The sequence below is a fragment of the Monodelphis domestica genome, chromosome 2 (genome assembly GCF_027887165.1).
Source record: "Monodelphis domestica isolate mMonDom1 chromosome 2, mMonDom1.pri, whole genome shotgun sequence".
Classification (NCBI taxonomy): Eukaryota; Metazoa; Chordata; class Mammalia; order Didelphimorphia; family Didelphidae; genus Monodelphis; species Monodelphis domestica.
This window is the reverse complement of record NC_077228.1, coordinates 74,127,881-74,142,315: the sequence shown is the minus strand read 5'-3', so window position 1 is coordinate 74,142,315 and position 14,435 is coordinate 74,127,881. Positions and strand designations below refer to the sequence as shown.

General features: G+C 36.6%; 1 long non-coding RNA gene across 1 annotated transcript in view; it reads left to right on the top strand.

The window, feature by feature from the left end:
- The first annotated feature begins 10,868 nt into the window (after positions 1–10,868).
- LOC130457105 (uncharacterized) overlaps positions 10,869–14,435 on the top strand; it is a 35,706-nt gene continuing 32,139 nt past the window's right edge. Inside the window, exon 1 of the long non-coding RNA XR_008916113.1 lies at positions 10,869–11,669. This is a non-coding gene — a long non-coding RNA (uncharacterized LOC130457105). The remainder of the gene's footprint in view (positions 11,670–14,435) is intronic.

Below are 14,435 nucleotides of genomic sequence, written 5' to 3'. Positions count from 1 at the left end.
GACAATGGTTTAGGACCTAGATTATAGGCAACAGAAACATTCTTGAAGAATTCCACATATTTTTAAGTAAAGGAAACTACATTTGAAAAATGTATGAGTTGTTTGCTTTTTATAGAAGTTTACTGTTTACTTTTTTGTGAAATAAAGAATTATTTTTTATAAGGAGAAAAACAGTAATATTAATATGTTATATAACACTTTAGAAACACCTCATTTATCCTCACAACAGCTCTGAGGGTTAAGTCCTTTTTACTGATGAAACTGAAGTTCAGAGAAATTAAGTCACTTTCTCAGGGTTGCATAGCTAGCAAGTGTCTGAAGCAGTTTTGAAAACTTTAATACTTTCTGACTCCAATTCCAATGCTCTTTCTACTGTACCACTTTCTACTGCACTGCTCTCAACTTCATTCATTCATTCATTCATTCATTCATTCATTCATTCATTCATTTTAAGGGCAGGCTTTGGGTTCTCCTGGATAGACTGCTCTTCTAGGAATCCCTAGTCTTTTTTTTTTTTTAACCCTTACCTTCCATCTTGGAGTCAATACTATGTATTGGCTCCAAGGCAGAAGAGTGGTAAGGGCTAGGAAATGGGGGTCAAGTGACTTGCCCAGGGTCACACAACTGGGAAGTATCTGAGGGCAGATTTGAACCTAGGACCTCCCATCTCTAGGCTACCCACCTGCCCCCAGGAATCCCTAGTCTTAATCCCAGTTTTGCTTATAAGTAGGTACCAGTCATTAGGCAAATCATTTAACCTCTTGGTACTTGGACTTGGAATGAGAGAATTACTGTGCTTGACTCTCACGCTCACCTCAACACTAACTGTGTATCCATGGGGAAGTCATTTTTTCTTTCTTAGTCTCAGTTTTCTTATCTGTAAAATGGTGCCATTTTGTAGCCCTTGATTCATGATTTAAGTGTGAATCTCAAATTTGTAAATATTGGAGGTTTTTATGTTAGCCATTATTGTCATTGATGCTTCTCTCACAGGTTTGTTGTGAGGATGCTTTCAAATACCAAAAGGGATCTGGGATTTCATCAGTGGAGAGGTTCCCTTCACTGATAGAAATGGTAGCCTTCTATCCATCCATGTCTTCCTAGCCTGTGCAACTCTTGCCCATGTTCGCAGAAAAGTTCACTGTAGAGGTTTATTGCAAGTAATGAAAGTCTTCCTCATTTTTTCCTAGTATCATGGGGTTACCAGAGAGGGATGCTGGCTGTTCATCTATTGCCCCTTACCCTCACCATGGGATCAGCCCATCTTCTCTTTCTATTATACAATTCCATGATAACCTCTATCTGAGAAACTCTATACAACCCTCCCCTCCACCATCTTATTGCTTTCCTTCTAATGTTGGCTACATTAGTTTTGTCTGTACAAAACCTTTTCAATTTAATGTATTCAAAATTATCCATTTTATATCTATCGGTGCTTTCTATCTTTTATTCATAAGTTCTTCTATCCATAAATCTGCTAGATAATATGTCCCCTCTGCTAATTGACTGATATCTCCCTTTATGACTATGTTATATATCCATTTTGTTCTTATTTTGGTAAATGTTGTAAGATACTGGTTTATATCTAGTTTTTGAGAGACTGATGTCTAGTTTTCCCAACGTTTTTTATCAAATAGTAAATTCTTATTCCCCAAACTAGAATCTTTACTTTGGTCAAACACAAGGGTACTATAATCTTTTGCAATTGTTTGTTGTATGCCTGTCCTTTCCCATTGATTTACGTTTCTGTTTTGTAGTTAGTACCAGACAGTTGTTTGATAATTATTGCTTTATATATTATAAAGTTTAAGGTGAGAGACTGCTGAGTTCATGATCTCATACTGCTAAACTTCCTTCCTTTACATTATTTTAATTAATCCCTTTGATATTTTTGATCTTTTGTTTTTCCAAGTGAATTTTATTATTTTTTCTAGTTCAATAAAAAAACTTTTAATAATTATTTAATAATTAATAATTAAAACAATTATTTAATAATTATTTTAATAATTAATTGGGATGGCATTTAATAATTAGGTTAGTTTAGGTAGGATTGTCATTTTAATTATATTGACTCTGCCCACCCATGAGCAATGAATATTCTTTCAATTATCTAAATGACTTTATTTGTATAAAAGTGTTTTATACTTATGTTCATATAGTTTTTGAGTTTGTTTTGGCAGATATGCTCCTAAGTATTTTATATCTCACTATCTCTTCTTGCAAGACATTGTTGGTAATATACAGAAATGCTGATTATTTATGTTGATTTATTTTATATCTTGCTATTTTGCTTAAATTATTGATAGTTTCAACTTAGTTTTTGGTTGAATCTCTAGGATTTCCCAAATTATCATCACATTGTATGAGATAAGAGAAAGCTTTATTACCTCTTTGCCTCTTCTAATCCCTTCAATTTCTTTTTCTTATTGCTATTGCTAGCATTTCTAATATAATATTAAATAATATATGATAACAGGCATTCTTTTTTCACTTCTGATCTTATAGGGAAGGTTTCTGACTTACTTCCATTACAGTTAGTGTTCACCAATGGTTTTTAAGTACATTCTTTTTATTGTTCTATGGAAAAATCTATTTATATCTATGTTTTCAAGTGTGTGTGTGTGTGTGTGTGTGTGTGTGTGTGTGTTTTTTTATAAAACCCTTACCTTCCATCTTGGAGTCAATACTGTGTATTGGTTCCAAGGCAGAAGAGTGGTAAGGGCTAGGCAATGGGGGTCAAGTGACTTGCCCAGGGTCACACAGCTGGGAAGTGTCTGAGGCCAGATTTGAACCTAGGACCTCCCATCTCTAGGGCTAGCTCTCAATCCACTGAGCTACCCAGCTGCCCCTTTCAAGTGTTTTAAATAGGAAATGGGTGTTGTATTTTATCAAGAGCTTTTTCTGAACCTATTGATATAAGTATGTTTTCTGTTAATTTTTTGTTGATATAATTAATACTGTTAATAGTTTTCCTTTTAATAAGCCATTTTCACATAAAATGCTATTTGGTCATAATATATACATATTAATTATAACATATATAATATATATAGTTTTTGTGACATTGTTGTAGTTTTCTAGCTATTGTTTTACTTAAGATTTTTGCCTCTATATTCATTAATGAAATTGATCTATATTTTTCTTTTTCTGATTTATCTCTTTCTGGTTTAGATGTCAGCACCATATTGTTTCATAAAGGAAGTTTGGCAGGATTTTTTTTTCTAATTGCTCTAAATAATTTAATATTGGAATTTGATGATCTTCAAGTGTTTGATAAGATTTACTTGTAAATTCATTGAGTTTTGATGCTGTTTTCCCTAGAATGTTCATTTAGTCTGTTCACTTTCTTATTCTAACATAGGTTTATTTAGATATTTAATTTACTCTTCTATAAGTCTAGACAATTTATATTTTGTAATTATTCTTCTATTTCACCTAAATAGTGAAATTTGTTGGCATATAATTGGGCAAAATAACTCCTAATAATTGATTTGATTTCATCTTTATTAGTGGTAAATTCACTTTTTTCATTTTTGATGCAGGTATTTGGTTTTCTTTCTTTTAAATAAATCATATTAACCAATGGTCTATCTCTTTGTTGTTTTTTCCATAAAACTAATTCTTAGTTTTATTTATTAATTCAGCGGTTTTCTTACATTCAATTTTGTTGATCTCACCTTTAATTTTTAGGATTTCCAATTTGTTATTGATTTGGGAATTTAAAATTCGTGCTTTTTCTAGTTTTTAAAAATTGTATGCTCAATTCATTGATGTGTTCTTTCTCTATTTTATTGACATTTAGAGATATACATTTTCCTCTAATTATTGCTTTTGAAACATCCCATAGGCTTTATGATATATTGTTTCATTATCATTTAAAAATAAAATAATTTATTGTTTTTATTACCTATTCTTTAACCTACTCATTTTTTAAGATTAAGTCATTTTGTAACAAATTAATTTTTATTCTATGTACCCTTAGGTCTCTTTTTAGATATAATTTTATTGCATTATGATCTGAAAAGGATGCATTTAGTATTCCTTCCTTTAATTTTTATGTCTTAAGATATGGTCAATTTTTGAAAAGATAACTATGTGCCACTGGAAAAATATATATTCCTTTCTATTTCTATTCAGTTCTCTCAATATATCTATCATATCTAGTTTATCTAAGATTTTGTTTATCTACATGATTTCTTATTTATTTTTGGTTAGATTTATCCAGTTCTAAGAGGGGAAGATTAAAATCTTTATAATTTTAAAAATCTATTTACACGTGTAACTCCTTTAGCTTTTCCTTTAGAAAAATTGGATACTGTAACTATTTTGTGTATCTACATTTAGTATTGATAATGCTTCACTATCTAATATAATGTAGTTTCTCTTTTTATATCTTTTTTTAATTAGACCTACTTTAGTTTTAACTTTCTTTGAAATCATTATTGTTACCCCTACTTTTTTTTTGTCAGCTAAAGCATAATATATTTTACTTCATCCTTCTATTTTTACTCTCTATATCTCTCATTTTAAAATGTATGTTTTTATAAGCAACATATTGTTGAGTTTGAGGTTTTAATCCATTTAGCCATCCATTTCCATTTTAAGGGTAAATTCATCCCATTCACATTCAAAGGTATAATTATTAGTTATTTATTTCCCTCCATTCTATTTTTTCACAGTTTTTCCTTTTTTGCATCTCTTTTTATGTTATTTCTCTTTCCAATCTTTCTTTTAACTGAGCACTGAAATTGAGATCTAGAGATGTTCAATGACCTTTTCTCTCTTGGTTCTACTCCTATCTGTTTTAGACTGCTTTGCTGGATTATAGAACATCCATCAATTGTGAGAGTACCCTAGGGCTCTGTCTTGGCCTTTTTATTTTCACCCACCAGTGCTTGGCACATTTGTTATCATTTAGTGATTTTAGTCATGTCTAACTTTTTTTAAATCCCATTTGCTTGACAAAGATACTAGATTGATTTGTCATTTCCTTCTTCAGCATTTTATAGATGAGGAACTAATACAAACAGGATTCAGTGATTTGCCCAGGGTAATTACATGCCTGAGGGCAGATTTGAACTCAGGAAGATGAATCTTCCTTACTTCAGGCTGGGCATTGTGTCACCTAGCTACCCACCTGGCACATAGTAAGTGCTCAATAAATATATGTTGACCTCATCAGTTCCCATGGGATTTGATCATCTCAATGCAGAGATGATATCACAGAGCTATATATATCTAGCCTTTGACTCTCTTCTGCATTTTAGTCCTGCATCAAAAACTGCAACTTAAATATTTTCAGTTGGATATCCAATAGACCTCTTAAACTCAAGATGTCTAAGACAGAACTCAATTATCTTTCTCTCCAAACTTACCCCTCTTCTTTACTACTCGACACATAGTAGGTTCTTTTATTCTTTTTAAACCCTATTTTTCGGTCTTAGAATCAATACTAAGTTTTGGTTCCAAGGCAGAAAAGCAGTAAGGTCGAGGCAATTGAGGTTAAGTAACTTGCCCAGGGTCACACAGCTAGGGAGGTCAAATTTAAACCCAAGATCTCCCATCTCCAAGCTTTGCTCTCTCCCAACCAAGAATATTTAACTGCCCACCATTGGTTGATGATTCATTGTTTGACTTACTCAAGATCACTCAGTTCTAGTCAGTGGCTTAGCTAACATAAGAAACTTCTTCTAATCCTCTTTTACTTTAAATTTTGAAGTCCTTTTGAATGTAGAAATGTTATGCCCTTCCAATCTCATGCAGACCAAGTTCAGTTTTGGGTTTTCTTTCTCAAATTTCTTTGACTTGTTCTCATATCTCGAGTTTCTAGAAAAATGCAAAACCCATAAAATATGCCTACTCTAAATGGGAAAGGGCCAATAGATCTGAAACACCCAATTGGGCTAACATTGAATATACATGATAGGTGTTATTTATTCTGATGCCAGAGATTCATGTCCAAGCCAATAAATTTTCCTTCCTTAGATACCTATATACTCTTTCAGAATTATAGTACTGCCTTAGCCATACCCCACTCCTGTAGTGAGAAATAATTAGAATTTTCTAAAGAACTAATCAATCAATAAATATTTATTAAGTGCCTCCCATAAGCTGGGAGTACAAAGAAAGGCAAAAGACAGTCTCTGTATTTGAGAAACTCACAGTCTTAAGAGAGGAGACCACATGTAAATACCTACTTATGTAAAAGATATATATATATATGTATATAAATATTGTGATATGGAAATCACTTTAAAAGACTGATATATATTAATTTAAGGTCGCCAAGGAATTCAGCTATGTAATTCTTAAATGAAAACTCAAGTCAGCTGTCAACCTTTTTATGGTGTTTTAATTACAAACAGGAGGAAGAAAAGTATTAGAGGGAGAGAGACAGAGAGAGAGAGAGAGAGAGAGAGAGAGAGAGAGAGAGAGAGAGAGAGAGAGAGAGAGAGAGAGAGAGAGAGAGAGAGAGAGGAAAAAGGGAGAGAAGGGAATAGAGCTTAAATACCCACTCTGCTAAAGCTGAGCCAAAGTGGGCCCAAGGCCCTGGATAGCCAAGGCAAAGAAAAGAGATCAGTCCCTATCACTCATGTGACCAAAATGGAGAAACAGTCTGATGGCTCCTCCACTCCAAGCACCAGGCTCCAACAACCTCTCTCCCTCCACACAGGAAGTCCCCAGAACTCCTGAGCTGTCCTCTAGCTCACTTCCTGTCTCTCACATGTGCCAATGGTGGCTCTAGCTTAACCTAGGACCACCCAGAGGTCTGTCCTTTTTGCACATGTCTGTTGAAGGCCATATTCTCAAATAATTAAATCTTGAGTTTTTCTGCAGCCCTTCCTGATCTTGTTTCCCTGAGTAGGGTGGAGATTGTAGTTTCCAAGACCTGATTCTGTTATTCCAAGTATCTCTATTGTTATTGATCAGGAAATAGCTAAATCCCATCTTCTAAAGAATGGTTTGAACAGGGTTGAGTAGTTTTGAAATCCACAATATATATATTTATGTATGTAAATATATATAAACAGATAGAGGAATAATATATAGGAATATATATTATATGGGAATGTATAATACAAATAATGTATTAATATATAATAATATATAGGAAACAATCAAGAGAAGGGATACCCCAGAATTAAGAGGGATCAATAAGGGCTTCCTGCAGAAGCATTATTCTCCTCTTTTGAGCCCCAACTTTTCTAGGGACATATGTAGTTTTCTGGACTCATAGCACTAACCTAAGAGCTCATCCTGTTCCTTTGCCCCATCTCCAACAAGGGAAAACCATTTGGGCTTGCTAGGGAGCCAAGAATCTCATGCCTTTCTTGAGTCCCACCTTTCCTGGTAATTAAATTATTAAGTTCTTTTGAGTTATAGTGCTACCTGGGTTGGTTTTCCTTTTGTAGGCAGGATGGCTGGCAGCTGTCACAACCTCAACTATCAGAATGCCACATATATTAACCTGGCACAGCAAGGGTTATAAAAGATAGACTTACATAGTGAGAAAAGAGAGTTCTGGTTCTGGTCTTGGTCCTGGTTTGTGCTGATCTCTCTTTGTGTCCCTTTCCCTCACAAAGACATTACTCTATAGATAACTAGGTGACTCAGTGTCTAGAGTTAAGCCTGGAGAGAAAAGGTCTTGGGTTCAAATCTAGCCTCAAACATTCCCTAGCTGTGGGATTTGGGACAAGACAATCTAAAGGCTATACCTAAGGATGTAGCTAAGGTGTAAGAAGCAGATGTGAACCATCATCAAGATGGTCTGAATAGGGCAAAAAGCACCCCTGTCAAAGCAAGTGCATATCTTGTCAAAGAGCTCACTACAGAATTTGACACCTTGCTGAGAAGATCATAGAAGGAAAGAAGAGCTTACCAACTTATTCCCAAGGAATGCACGGGCGCCATATTTACACAAGTATCACATGTTCATTATTCTTGCTCTTCCTTAGACTGAGATATTCACATTCAGGTTCATTTTCCACTCAGTTCCCTAGGTGATCCCAATGACCCCCATAATCAAATGTGGAATCCTGCATTTGGCTTTTAAAGCCTTTTGAAATCTGCCCCCTTTTCTAGTCTTCCTTGCCCCATGGAGGCAGTTTATGATCCAGTGATATTGACTTTGCTGTTCCTTGAAACTCTGACTTTCCCAGTCCTTCTTCTTATCTTCGTGCTGAGATTACTTTGCATTTATACTTCCTTATTTTGTACTTATACTGTATGTTGCATGTCCTTTTTTTTGCATGGTGTCTTTGCCATTAGAGTGGGAGACCACTGAATGAAGGGACTACATTTTTGACTTCATCTCCCCAGTTTTTAGCACAATGCTTGGAATATAATAAGCAGTTAACAAATGCTTATTGATTGGGGTAGCTGGATGGCTCAGGGGAAAGAGAGCTGGGACTGGAGATGGGAGGTCCTAGGTTCAAATTTGAGCTCAGATACTTCCTAGCTGTGTGACCCTGGGCAAGTCATTTAACCCCAATTGCCTAGCCTTTACCCCTCTTTTGCCTTAGAACTGATACTTGTATTGATTCTAAGACAGAAGGTAAGATTAAAAAAAATACTTGTTGACTGACTGCCATACCAATTTTACTTGAAATTGATACACATGTACAGAAAGTGGAAGAGGCCAGGATGGGTGATGCATGTCTGTAACCTCTGCTGGAGAGGTTGAGGATGGTAAGATCTCTTGGTCTCAGGAGTTTTGAGCTGCAGGGAGTTAAGCTTATCCTATGTTTGCAAGGTTTTTTTTATTCAATCTTATCCGACTCTTCATAACCCCATTTGGCAAAGATACTGGGGTGGTTTTGCCATTTCCTTCCCTAGTTTGGCATAGGCATATTAATAGAGTGAGCATGCTGGAGCAGTTCACCTAAGGAAGGGTGAACCAGTCCAGTTTAGCAAGCCTATGCTCTCATCCTGACCAGAGTGGGATGGAATCCTTTGAATAGCACCCGCACTTCTTACCTCTGTGATATAGGAATTCTTTGTCTTAAAAAATCTCTCCCCCAAATTAAATGAAAAATTAAATGGATGATCGAATGACTAAAAGTGGAGGCAATACACTTGGGTTCAATACTTAGGCTTGCTAATGACTCACCATATGACCTTGAGTGAGTCACAGTCTCCTGTGTCTCCATTTCCCAGCTACAAACCGAAGTTCTGATTGTTGTTATCCAGTTGTTTCAGACTCTTAGAGACCCCCTTTAAGATTTTCTTGTTGAATATGCAGAAGTGGTTTGCCACTTTTTTCCTCCAGTTCATTTTATAGATAAAGAAAGTGGAGCAAACAGGGTTAAGTGTTTTGCCCAGAAAGTGTCTGAGGCTAGATTTGAACTCATGAAGATGAGTATTCCCGATTTCAAGCCCAGTGGATGGGCCACTAAGAAAAATGCCCATAAAAGTATTCTGGGCTCACAGAGAGAATTCAGTCTATACCTTCAAGTGGTTCAGTTGTAAAACTATGGCTAAGATGCCTGGAATGCAGATCAGAGGAAAGGATGTGTTTTCATGATTTTCATTATTCTTCTTAGCTGTTGGAACTCATCCCCCTCCCTTCTTCTATCCACCCCCTCAGGAACAATAGCCCCAGTGAAGATGTCACAGCCGAAGGAGAGCAATTCTTCTCTGAGCCTTCCCTCCTTGACAGCTGAAGGAAGGAAGATGCCCTATGTGAGGTCACAGAAAGTGATGTCCTGCATTACCAACTCATCATTTGACCCTGGGGCCACTTCTTTCTGGCAGAAGCATTTCCTGGTTTTAAGAGTCACTTTACCCCTTTACAACCTATGTAATTGCTATTGGAATGCCATGCCCTGGCAGTGCCTTAATTAGGTCAGATTTTATGCCAAGGGTTTTAACTTAATGCTACATTTGCAATTCTAAGGCTCCCTTCTTGCTCTCCCTCCTGGAGGAAAGATTCACATCTTCTGGGGAGGGGGCTTGCCATTGACCCTGAGTTTGTTTGGGCTACTGACTTAGGTTCTTTCCTTTGGAGGTGGGCAAAGCAAATCAATGAAGAATGCTTCTAGAAAGAAAATCAAGTCTTAGTTTCGCCACCCTAAGCATCGCTTAGGTAATTTAAACATCGGTTAAATTATATAGTTTTGTTCTCTGTGAGCATTTAAAAAATCTTTTTTTTATTATCTGCCTTTTGTCAAGCAACACACGCTTACCAAGGACACACCCTTCCTCCATCCAACCCACCACCCTGATAATGAGAAAGTCAGCCATCTGCCAAGAAAATAAACGTGATATAAAAATTGCAGCAATATATAATCTCCAAATCAGAAGAAAGAGACCAGCTGCCACCTGGTCCTAAACAGAAAACAACATAATATTTACCCAGCATTCTAGGTGCCTCAACAGGGGAGGGGAAGAGGTCAGTTATGAGAATCAAGTCAATAGGCCCTGTCAAAATAGGGACATTGGAAAAATCAATTCTGGCAAGCTCAACAGTTGCAATTCCCCATTACAAATACAGCTCAGGAGACACCTGAGAAACTAAGACCATCAATCTGTCATGTTAAAGAGGAGGGGTAGGTGGGAAAACCGAGTAATTGGAATTGAACTTCATGGAGGGCTTTCTGGCAGGAGGCTGTGAAGAGAGATGACAATCAAAGCTCTCTGTAGAGCCAATTGGTAGAACTGTCCAATGAGCCACAATCATGGTGGGGTGAGGGGGAGGGGGTGAGGAGGGGAGGGCTCAAATATAATTTAAGCAGCAAAAGCAGCAGCTCTGGGAGCTAGTGGGACTGGGTCCTCACAGCAACTACTGAAAAAAAAATGAGGTTCATATACATATAAACAACTGGGAAACCACTTCCTACTATGTCATGGCAGATTTGGGAAGATGCCCCTTTCTCCCTTTTACTCCCTACTGCCAGTCTGACTGTCACCTTTTGGTGACTCACTGTCTTCAGGGTGAGTCCTTGAAGTCCATTTCAATCTAGCTTCACCTATGTGAAAGTGTTGAGGGAAGAGGGGAAGAGACTCTTTTTGTGGGTGTAATGGGGTGGCCCAGACCCTCTTCCCCCATTTTGTTAGGATTGGCTTTGGTACCAGTTTGCCATCAAGTGAAGCGACAGACATTTGAAGAGAAGAGACCGGCATCATGCTTCCTTCTCTTTCAGGAATACTTTCAGGCTTTCATTTCTCTGTTACACAAGGTTTGACCTGGTGTTCTTTCTGATTTTGCTCCAATTTAGTTCCATTATTTTTCTAGTTATGGCATGTCAAAAGAAGGACAAGGTATCCTACCTTATGAAAATGGCCTCGGTTTTTATATCTCAGAAATAACAAGTTGAACTTGATGATCTCAAAGGTCCCTTCTAGGCCTGATATTCTTTAGTCCTATGATTTTAAAATGATGAAATTAGTTGATTAAGAAAAAGGCATAATTACTCAGAGAAAGGAACAACTGCAACAGGTTGGGGAGAGATTATCTTTGAAAAATTCATCTAACAGAAAATGATTCTTCTGGCAGTGCTGGGTAATATAATTTGCTTAATGAGTCTGACCCTGGCAGAATTTAAGTTTTTTTCTTTTTTTTTTTGCAGAAGGTAACTAAAAGATGACTCTTTTCTTCCTGTTGTTGTTAACTGGCAGAAGACACAATGAGAACTAACCAGTCAATCAATTAATCAATCAACAAGTATTATGTAAGTGCCTACTATGTTTCTGGTACTATGGTACCTTAAAACATTATATATATATATATATATACATACTTTATATAAGTACATATAGAGATCTGTCTATCTATCTATCTATCTATCTATCTATCTATCTATCTCTGTCTCTGTAGGTTTGTATGTGTATCTATCTGTCTGTCTGTCTGTCTATCTATCTATCTATCTATCTATCTATCTATCTATCTATCTATCTATCTCCATCTCTCTCTCTATCTCTCCATCTCTCTCTCCATCTATCCATCTATCCATCTATCTATCCATCTATCTATCTATCTATCTATCTATCTATCTATCTATCTATCTATCTCTCCATCTCTCTCTCTATCTATCTCTCTATCTATCTCTCTGTCCATCCATCCATCTCTCTCTCTCTCTATCTATCTATCCATCCATCTATCCATCCATCCATCTCTCTCTATCTATCCATCTATCTATCTATCTATCTATCTATCTATCTATCTATCTATCTATCATCTATCTATCTATCTCTCCATCTCTCTCTCTCCATATCTCTCTCTCTCTCTCTCTCTCTATCTCTCTGTCCATCCATCCATCTCTCTCTCTCTCTCTCTCTCTCCATCCATCCATCCATCCATCTATCCATCCATCCATCTCTCTTTCTCTATCTATCCATCCATCTATCTATCTATCTATCTATCTATCTATCTATCTATCTATCATCTATCTATCTATCTCTCCATCTCTCTCTCCATCTCTCTCTCTCTCTCTCTATCTCTCTATCTCTCTATCTATCTCTCTGTCCATCCATCCATCCATCTCTCTCACTCTCTCTCTCTCTTTATCTATCTATCCATCCATCCATCCAATCCATCTATCCATCCATCCATCTCTCTCTCTCTCTATCTATCTATCCATCCATGCATCCATCCATCCATCCATCTATCTATCTATCTATCTATCTATCTATCTATCTATCTATCTATCTATCTATCTATTATTTTGAAGGGCAACTAGTTGGCATGGTGGATAAATCAACTAGCCTGGAGTGAGGAGGACTCATCTCTAAGAGTTCAAATCTCACCTCAGATACTAGGTGTATGACCTGGGGCAAATCATTTAACCTTATTTGCCTCAATTTCCTCACCTGTAAAATAAGCTGGAGGAAGAAATACTTTAGTATCTTTGCCAAGAAAACTCTGTATTGGGTCAGGGAGCTTAGTCTGAGGCTATAGTTCATCAGTGGTTAACAACTGCTGGATGGTTCCTTGGCTATCTTGTTGCTGATAGCTAAAGAACAGAAGACACCCTGCACAGAGGTGACTTCACCCTCTGGGAAATAGACAGAATAAACCTTTCTCAGTCCTTTTTTTTATAACTCTTACATTCCAAATATTGAATTTGGGATAATCAATTATCCAGAGGATTCCCTCCCTTATTACTTTTTTAATAAAAAAAACACAAGTTCAGAATGCAACTGGATTTATCTAATTTCCATCTAGTAAACCATTGTTTAAAGGAACAACCAGTAAGCAATATTTAAAATAGCAAAGAAATACTTAGTAATGAACCATGCCACCCACTGCTAATATTCCTTCTACCATTCACTCTTTCCAACTCTCATCTCCTATATCCTGATCCAGACAACTTTAAAATTGCAATGTATTAGAAAATTCCACCTCCCAGTTCCTGTCCCATAATCACTTCTTCTCTTCCTGAGCTAAATCCTCATTTCTACTGTTGATGTCAATAGAATTTTGGGAAACAGTACCATGTGCATAGCTGCTGTGGGCAGCAGTTAGTTCAAGTTATATCTGACCTGAGAAGATGGCACTGAGCTCAAAATTGGGGGAAAAGGGAAGGAGAGACCCTTGGGAACTTACACAGAAAAAGGAAAGTAGTGATGGAGAAAAGTGTTAAGGAATAAGGGTGGATTGTTGTGTAGATTTGATGTGGGAGGATACCATTTAACCTGATTTGATAGCATTCCCCTTTGCCAATGCCACAGTCCCCACTTGGGAAATCTCTGACCTAGATAAATGCATACTACCCATATAAGAAAGAATAAACCTCATTAGAGAGAATAAAAACTGTACATCATTAGCCCAAGAAAGAGACTTGACATAGGCTGGGGGTTCTTGTGCATCTTCTCCCACAGTCTGGGGCTTCCAGATCCACCATACCCTCTGAGTGAATATGGGCTTTCCCTGATTTCCCATATTTGCTATTTTAAATATTGCTTACTGGTTGTTCTTTTAAACAATGGTTTACTAGATGGAAATTAGATAAATCCAGTTGCATTCTGAACTTGTGTTTTTTTTATAAAAAAGTAATAAGGGAGGGAATCCTCTGGATAATTGATTATCCCAAATTCAGTTGGCTCAGAGTCCACTTTCCCAGGCTGGTAATAGGTAGGTTGCCTGGGGCTTGAAGCATTTTATAAATTTTATGAAATCTATATTTTAGAAATTTTTAGTTTTGCCATGTGAAACTTTGCTACAGACTAAATCTCTGAAGAAATAACCTCATTAGCTCTAAACAGATAAATCTCTTTTCATCAGGGATTTTTCTTTCCCAATTTCCCAACACAAAAGAGGCGAAAGGGGGATAGAGCCATACCCTAAATTGAGACTAGTGAATTGAGACAGACATTGCCAATTCAAAAAAGTGTGTGTGTGTGAAAAGTTTTCCTCATTCCAAAATCTCAATATTGACCCCTTCTGGGCATCATCTGCCATAGGAGACCTTCAGAGTTCTGGTGTTTAGGCATCCTTA